Source organism: Oryctolagus cuniculus, chromosome 9 (assembly GCF_964237555.1).
Source record: "Oryctolagus cuniculus chromosome 9, mOryCun1.1, whole genome shotgun sequence".
NCBI lineage: Eukaryota > Metazoa > Chordata > Mammalia > Lagomorpha > Leporidae > Oryctolagus > Oryctolagus cuniculus.
This window is the reverse complement of record NC_091440.1, coordinates 118,067,733-118,077,281: the sequence shown is the minus strand read 5'-3', so window position 1 is coordinate 118,077,281 and position 9,549 is coordinate 118,067,733. Positions and strand designations below refer to the sequence as shown.

General features: G+C 40.3%; 1 long non-coding RNA gene across 1 annotated transcript; it reads left to right on the top strand.

Moving 5' to 3' along the window:
* The first annotated feature begins 1,852 nt into the window (after positions 1 to 1,852).
* On the top strand, positions 1,853 to 5,088 carry LOC127486099 (uncharacterized). Its single transcript, XR_007912891.2, has 2 exons — positions 1,853 to 1,975; positions 4,444 to 5,088. It is a non-coding gene; the product is annotated as an uncharacterized lncRNA (long non-coding RNA).
* The last annotated feature ends 4,461 nt before the right edge of the window (positions 5,089 to 9,549 follow it).

Sequence of the window (9,549 nt, the reverse complement as noted above, 5' to 3'; positions counted from 1 at the left end):
GGATATCTAGCTGAGGATTTTTGAGACACCTAGTGTTTGACTCACTAATAAAATATAAAGACCCTTAAGTAGACTGTTAACAGAAGCACAGATTTAAATAAGCATAGGGTTGGGGCTCATATTATGGCAAACTTAAAGGGGTAAATCAAGATGTTAGTACCCTGCTGATTACTGTATAGCCATTCCTTGTACCTAGTTCCAATCATTTTCCCATATAATTCTCTCATTTGGTCTACAACACAAATGCAGGACTTTGGAAATGAGATGCCCTATCATGAACAGACTTAGAATCTAATTCTTTCCTACCATACATTGATATATTCTACATCACATCTGTTATCTTCCCTGAGAATCTCAGGAACTCATCAATCACTATAGCATCTCCTTTCTCTGAATTGGCTGGCCCTATAACCCTTAGAAAACTGAATTATTGCATAATAATACAAATATTAAGTATTTTGTTCAATAATGAAAACTTTTGTGATATCACCATGCTTTTTACATAATAATCTTACATGCATATATACCCAAAGATGACATTCAATATAGAACCGAAGACTTAAGCTCCCCTTGCAGAATTCTTTATACCTTTCATGTCTCAACCCCAGTGGACAAGACTATTTAAGAAGGCAGAAACACTGGGCATAAGAGTAGAGCGTAGAGCAACTGAGCTTAACAAAAGTACTGTGAACAGTTCATTGATGTGAAAATCTGTTTTTAGATAAAGAGAAAATTATAAATACTATGAATAATGAGAAGAGCTTTGAATTTGCTTTTATTGCTAAAGAGTTTTAATAAAATGAATCATTCTACTTCTCAGCATTGGCAAGAACAGCATGACAAGTTTAAGTGAATATTCCTGTGGTGAATGGAAATCTTGCAGTTTTCACACTCATCCTTACAGATAGTAATTTTCTTTTTTATTTATTTATTTATTTTTTGACAGGAAGAGTGGACAGTGAGAGAGAGAGACAGAGAGAAAAGTCTTCCTTTGCCATTGGTTTACCCTCCAATGGCCGCCGAGGCCGGTGCACCGCGCTGATCTGAAGCCAGGAGCCAGGTGCTTTTCCTGGTCTCCCATGGGGTGCAGGGCCCAAGCACTTGGGCCATCCTCCACTGCACTCCCGGGCCATAGCAGAGAGCTGGCCTGGAAGAGGGGCAACCGGGACAGAATCCGGTGCCCCGACCGGGACTAGAACCCGGTGTGCTGGTGCCGCAAGGCAGAGGATAAGCCTATTGAGCCGCGGCACCGGCCCACAGATAGCAATTTTCAACACGTGTGTAGAAAAAAGTGGTGGTAGGGGGATGGGGGTTGGGATGAATGTGATCTAATTTCTATGCAGTAATTACCTCCAATATCATCCTATTCCGAAAATAGAAGCAAAATACATTGGCAAAAGCCTCAGAGTAATATTTAACCTGATCTCTTTTTCCTTAAAGCTATTTACTTGAATTTTTAAAATAAATGCTATTATTAATATTATTATTAATAATGTTATTATTATTATTATTTGAAAGGCAGAGAATCAGAGAGAGATTGAGATTGGGGGGAGAGGGAGAGAGGGAGAGGGAAATGTTCCCATCCACTGGTTTACTCCCCACATGCCCACCATAGCTGTGGATGGGCCAGTTCAAAGGGAGGAACCAGGAACTCATTCCAGTGAGTTCCCAAGTGCTGGCAGAGATCCAACCACTTGAGCCATCACCTGCTACTTCCTAGGGAACACATTATTAGCAGGAAACTGGTATCAGGAGCTGAGCCAGGAACCAAACATAGGCACTCTGATATGATATGTGAGTGTCCTAAGCATTACCTTAACCACTGTGCTAAACAACTTCCCCCTAACTTGAATCTAAAAACAAAGCAAAAACCCTCTTCCACCAGACTGGAAACAGTCAGACAACAAAAGTAGAAGAGAATCAAAGCAGTGAAACATTTTGTTGTGAGAAAGAGTGGCAGAGAACACACAATAAGGTAAGGGTGGGCAGATTTTTCTGCAACATTAAAGTCATGAATGAATTATAAACTATTGTAGCCTACAAAAACAGGCCTCTACAGAAGAGGAACATCTCAAGTGCTATTTTATAAAGAATTAATTTTACCAAAATTCAAAGGGGATGTGTAATGGTATGGCAAGTATCTATTGTAATGCCTGCCAACTGAGTTACTGATAAGCAAGCAGTCCAAGACCGGGTTCTTACTGACTGACTGCATGAGGAAATAGCATCAGCTCTCCAGCTGCTGCCAGAGGCAGACCTTATGAGACGGGAGAACTTCAGGATGATTTGCAGTTTCAAGCAGAGCACACATATTGAGAGAAATTTTAGTTACTTGATAGAAAGGAAAACAGAAGTCTAACCTATTTCTGTTTTATATTTCAACCCCTCTGAATTGTCAAGTTTCTTTCTCCTTTGCCTGTAACAGTTCTAATAGTGCCCAAACTGTTCCTTTTTGTGTATGTGTTAGTAGGATGCCGGCAGGTGTCTGTGCTACACAGAACACTGGTCTATACATTTAATCCTGTCTCATATGAAACCTACCCATGCTTCTAAAAGTTAGTGGAATCTTTTGCCCTACCTTATCTATTTTGGTGGAAAATTTTAATTAAGTAGTCAAGGGTTAGAATTAGATAACTGATGAAAAGACAATAAGAAAGGAGACAGATAATTTACTAACTGAACAGAAATACATACCCTGAATAATCCACCATTCACTGCCCTTTTCTGTGCAATGATCTAAGGAGAAGGCATATTTAAAACTAGAATGAATTTATAGATTTAAAAGTCATCCATAAAACCCATATGCAATTCTGGAAATATCAAAATATAATAGCTACATTGTGCTTTGCCATTTTAGAGTAATTTTGTATTATTACTCTAATTAAAGTTCACAAAGTGTGTGATGTCAGTGAATCTTATGTTATCATCCCTATTTTACATAAAACAAGCCCATCCTGGAGGGAGTGAGATTTGCTCCAGCTAAGAAAACAGCAAAGATAACACAACCCAGAAGTCCTGACTCTTCACTCCAGTGCTTGTTATTGATACAACGTATCACCCAAGATCACCTGAATCTAAGCAAATTTGTAGGTCACCACCCATCTCTCACCTAATCAAAATACTTACAGCTTGGAAATTTTCAAAGATGGAGAAATCTCACTATATTTTTATTTTTGATTGGAATGCAATTCACCTATCACAAAATTCACCACTTTAAAGTGTATCTTTTGGTATTTTTAGCATATTCACAAAGTTTACATCATATAATGTTTGAATGTTTTTATCACCCCCCAAAAATTCTATACTCATTAGTAGCCATTCCTTATTCTCTACTCCCCCTGGACACCAGGAACCAATAATCCAGTATCCAATATCCATCCTTGTAGATTTACCTATTCTTAACATTTCAAGTAAATGGATTGTGTAGTAAGTGACATTTTGTGTCTGATTTATTATAACTAGCATAGTTTCAAGGTTTATCTATGTTGTAGCCTGCATTAGTACTCATTTGTTTCTGTAGCTGAAAAATATTCCATCAAATCAGTATACTGTTCTTCATATATTCTGGTACAAGCCTATTATCAGACCCAACTCACAAATATTTTCTCCCAGTCTTTGAGTTGTACTTTTCACTTTTTTGTCGATGGTATCCTTTAAAGCACAACAGTATTACAGATTGATGAAGCCCAACTTATCCAATATTTTTACTGCATGCCCTTTTGTTTATATTTAAGGAATCATTGCCAAACCCAAGGTCACAAAGATAAATTCCTATGTTTTCTCAAAAGATTTTTGTATTTTAAATATCATTTGATCCATGTTGGATTAATTGTATATATATGGTGTGAGCTGGGGATTTAAGTCTATATTTTTTGCATGCAAACATCCCAGCACAATTTGTTGAACTCCTCCCGCCCCACATCTATTATCCTTAAGAAACAAGTAAGAATTGTAGAACTCTTAATCGTAGAAAGCTTATCTCTTATTGAGATAAACTCTGCCTTTTAAATATATATCCCAGATTTGCTTTTGGAGAAACACTTGTATAACATGAGACTTTGTTCCTTTCTATGCATAACAGGATTTCAAGTATTTGCAATCTTTACCAAGTTTTATTTTTTTCAAGAGAGAATTCTCATTTTACAGAACAATTTATTGGACATAGTTGTTCATTGTTGAATATCCTTACGGTTTTCATGACTACATGTTAATGTCATTCAAGAATGTTCCAGGTCTGATTCTGCTGATGTAGAACAAGACTATTATATTAGTTCCCATGATCAGGGATACATATTTAAATTAATGGAATCTGAAACCAAGTTAACTGTGATCTTCAACTATATCCATATTGTCCCTGATTCTTTAAAATTGAAAGATTTAAAAACAATAACTTCAGCAAGTGATAATTCTCTCATCTGTTGATTCTTTTATTGTGCACTTCAGTCAGGTAAAGCTGCTGCCTGCAGTGCCGGCATCCATAGGAGCGCTCGTTCGAGTCCTGGCTGCTCCACTTCCAGTCTAGCTTTCTGCTAGGCCTGGGAAAACAGTAGAAGATGGCCCAAGTCCTTGGGCTCCTGCACCGATGTGGGAGACCTGGAAAAAGCTCCTGGCTCCTGGCTTCAGATCGGCAAAGCTCCAGCCGTTGCAGCCATCTGGGGAGTGAACCAGCAGATGGAAGACTTTTCTCTCTCTCTCTCTGCCTCTCTATAACTCTGCCTTTCAAATAAATCTTAAAAAAAAAGGCCTCCTAGATAAAGCTTATAGAGTTGTAAAAGTACATTTTGTAGAACACTGCCTAGCAATTAAAAAGAATATAGGAGAGACCATTTGGCCTAGTAATTAAGACAAAGTCATCCCACCACACAGAACCTTGTTCCATTCCCATCTCTACCTCCTACCTCAGGCTTCCTACCAATGCACACCCTTCGAGGCAACAGGGATGGCTCAGGTAATGGGGTTCCTGCCACCCACATGGGAGACCTGGATGACATTCCTGGCTGTGTGTAGAGATAAGCATGTGCAATTATCTCTAAGAATCTTTAAGTAAATGTAATTAAAGAATACTGTCACTTGACTTGTTGTCCTGCACTACATACCTTTATAATTCTCTTTTTATTTGTAGTTGCATTGGGTCTTTTAGAATATAGGACTGTTTGTTACACTGTCTCATATTATTGCATCTTCCAAAGCATTGGACTCAAAATGGAAACCTAATTTTTGAATATTATAGATTGCCTTAAGGCTGATATTAAGACTAGATTGTAGGGCCAGTGCTATGGTGTGGTAGGCTAAGCCTCCACCACCAGTGTGGCAGCCCATATGGGCACCGGTTCATGACCCAGATTCTCCTCTCCTGATCCAACTTTGCTTTTGGCCTGGTAAGCCCAGGTGCTTGGACCCTTGTACCAACATGAAAGACCTGAAAGAAGCTCTTGGCTTCAGATCAGCCCAGTTCTGGCCATTGCAACCAATTGGGGAGTGAACCAGCAGATGGAAGACCTTTCTCTCTGTCTTTTCCTTTGTCTGTCTATAACTCTACCTCTCAAATAAATAAATAAAATATTTTTTAATAAAGACAATAGTGTGAGGGGCTGGCACTGTGGCCTCCGCCTGTGGCACCAGCATCCCATATGGGCGCCAGTTTTAGTCCCGGCTGCCCCTCTTCCAATCCAGCTCTCTGCTATGGCCTGGGAAAGCAATAGAATATGGCCAAGTGCTTGGGCCCCTGCACCCACATGGGAGACCAGGAGGAAGCACCTGGCTCCTGGCTTCAGATCAGTGCAGCACGCCAGCCGTAGCAGTCGTTTGGGGGTGAACCAATGGAAGGAAGACCTTTCTCTCTGTCTCTCCCTCTCGCTGTCTATAACTCTACCTCTCAAATAAATAAATAAAATCTTTAAAAAAAAAGACAATAGTGTAAGACCACAGAAGAAGTATCAAAATACTTAAATATAATTACTTAAATATAATTACCTGGGCAAACTGTGGGAAACAGGTCATTGGTATCTAGAAATACCTCTTTTTTCCTCTTAAAGGCTTCAACTCAAATACAAAGAAACAAAAGTGCTTAAATGTTTAATGTTTGTTATCCGCCCCCCTCCCCCACTAATATGGATTTCGGAAATGAGGGCCCTGCCTGCACTTCTCCATAGTCAGAGCCTCCCCTGCAGGGAGGGGGCGAAGGCTCACATTCACTCATCAGAGCTGTTCTCTGCCTGAAACGGGGAGGCATTTTTTTCATTCTGCTGAAACCACAGAACTATGGTAACTTTCCACAGAAATGGCAAATTACATACGGAGCTTAAGCTCAAGAGTTGCCATCAACCAAAATCTAGACACAGGGCACTTTAAGTTCAGTCAGAAGAGTGAGGCATAGAAGACAGCAATGTGGTTCTCCCATCCCAGGAAAGGGGTGGCTCCAAATGTATGTGAGAACATGAAAGTTGTCCGCCTCCTCTTCCTCCCTTGGTTTTTTATTTTCTTTTTTGTTTGTTTGTTTTTTGCTTTTCTAAACAGCCATCCAAACTTCTAGTCCATTTACTGTTAAGAATTAATTGACCGTTATTGCTTGAATTTTTGTTATGCGATTAGTATATGTGTAAAACTATAGGTGACACATGACTATGTGTCCTGAAAGTTATGGGTGACATATAGGTACCAGGAGTTGGCTAAAGATCTCAGATTATTCTATATTAAAATGATTCTGTCGTTTATTGTGGATTCCATTCCTATCTCAATTATCCATTATTCTCAATTATTCAAAGGACTGGAAAAAAAAAAAACAGAAAAAACTCTGAAGCTTTAGTCATTGTATAATAGTGCATTAATATTGAGGAGCTTCTGAAGTTTGCCCTCATTATAAAGGTTTATTGAGAAGGGGATTTCTCATCAACAATTACAGTCACATCTCCACAAGAAAGTTATTCAAACAGGTGTTTTGTTCTGCTGGCACATAAAGTAAGAGTACAGGGTAAATTTTCTCCCATAGAAATATTAATTATCCTTCTGAAATTTCCATGCATCTTATTTTTCTACACTGTACTAAGAAGCTCATGTTGCTACCTAGCTGGAACCAGATTGTAGGACACAAGGCTACATCCTTAACCTTATAAAAGTGCCCTGGAATTTTTAATGAGCAGATGTGGTCAGAACCTCAGTCTTCCATCTCGCCCAAGAGAAGGTTCTCCTACAGCACAGTGCACCATAGCCCACACTGGGGAGTTGGCTCTGGACCACCTTGGGATGGAAGTGGGCCACCAACTGAATCACCGCCACCACATCCCAAAGCATCTCCCATCCAAGCCTTCCCTGGGCCCACCCCTGCTGAACACCCAAGGTTTGACGAGATCACAGCTTTAGAGCATTTTATTACAAATTTTAAATTTCCAGTCTCTGGTTTTCATATTGCATTTCAAGATCAACAACCTTATTAGGAGTAGTAGATTTTTTATTTTGAAATTTTATAACACCTTTCCACTGGGAAATTCCAAGCAGGCTACTGAACGGCATTACCACACAGGCAGAAATCCTCACAACACCCCTATGAAGGAGGTGTTAAATGAGAGACAGGGAGAGAGAGAGAACGAGCAAGCGAGCGAGAGAGGTAGGTCTCCATCAACTCCTTACAAAAGCCCAATCCTTAATAATTAATGAATGAAAAGACATCTTGAGGCCAGTGGTCACTGGAAGTAATTGGCATATATTTTCTCAGCTGCCTTTAAATGAAAATGGCAATAATTTAACCAATATATTTGGGCTGACGGCTAAAATAAGTTCCCTCTTGCACCCAAGCAGTAGAGCTAAGTGAGATCTGAACAGACTACTCTCTGTTCCCCCTTGATTGCAGAAAACTCACATGTTGTGCTCAGGAACTGAGTATTTCCAGTGCTGCTCACAATTACGGCTGTCTTGCTCTGTCCTCACTCAAGAGGACAATTGGAAGGACACCAGGTTATATTTATTTTCCTTTACTTCCTTTGCTCTCTCCTCAGGCTTCCCTTATGAGAAACTTTTGATGTCTAAATGAAAATATAATGGAAGCACATTTTGAGTGATAAAAACAACAGAGTCCAGTTACCAAGGTGAAATTGTAAGACATAAAGTCACAGTTTGAACAACAGCACGGTGGCCCCAGCTCATTTCGAATGCCTCCTTTGATAACACATATTTTACAGAACCACTGTGGTAGATGCTGTGGGCTTCCCTAGGCGGTACACACCAGAAACTTCCAATCACTCTTCTCTGCCTCTTCCAGGCTCACAAACATCACGCAGTTCAGACAATGCTAGGCTGACAGATGGTAAATGATTTCCTAAGTATGCAGACAACTGGGGAGGGGAGGGTGGTTGGGGCAGATCTTTCCCCTGGGGACATAGTCATGGTTTCACTACATCTGGAACTTTGGCTGCTACCTAGACACATGGGACAGTAGACCAGGGGGCAAAAAAAGAAAGCAGTCAACCACATTGACAATCACATGGAGATAGGACTTCTGTTGTCAAATGGGAGCAGTAAATGTAGCTTAAATTCAGAATTCACTGAGGTGCCTCAGGGTGCTCGAATCCCAGGGGATAATCTGACAAGATCAGGGCAATTTAGGTCCCTGAGCCCTCAGGGATCTAGGTCTGTATTACAACCACGCAAATGACTTGTGTCTGCAGAGTGTTGACTGGGGGGTTGGGGAGGGGGACTCCATAATGGCAGATGGAAGATGGAGCTGTGGACTTGATGCCTATCTGGCTCATCCTCCTGTTGTCTTTGTTTTAGAAAATATGTGCATTGGGTGGGGGACAAAGGTTGAGATTGGTTACTCCTTTGTAGAGTAGATTTACCTTTGTAGAATAAGAACAGCTTAGTTAAAATCAGGGCATGAGTGGATCTGGGTGACTCAGAGGGTGGATATTGTAGCAGAAGATGATAACATACTACTCATTAGTACTCTTCCCTGTAGATACCTACAGCCCCTTAGTGCAAGCACCTGAGCCTCCCAGCCCAGAGTCTTTCCTTACCAAAAGGTGTATGAATGCACAGCCGTGTTGTTACTGCTTTTGTAACCCAGCTACAAGAGTGTTTTGGCAGAGACAGACAATTATCAAGCAAGATTTACCATTGAGTCAACCATTAAGCATGGGAACATCGAGAGTGGGGCAAAGATTGTACTTAAATGCAAGACAGAGAGAATCATCCAGTGTACAGAAGAAGGAAGGTTAAAGAAAAAAGTGTTAGTTCAGTGATCACACTAAGTTGAATTCAAAGGGCAGAGCATCCTAACACTCAAAGTCTAAGGAAGCTCCCAATCTTTAAATAACACAAAGCAGCCTGGACATGCAGGTCTGGAACAACTTTCACTGCAGACTGCCTTGTGAATAAGATGAACAGACAATGCACCTCTGTGTGCTTCTGCACCTCTTTCTCTGACCCATCCATCTCTTTCATGTCTATGGATACCGTTCTCCAACCAGTAGTTCTTGACTCCTTCCCTACTGTAGTGCTCCAGTCAATAAAATATTGTAGCTACTGTCATAAATCTTTTTAAAAATGTGTATTTAC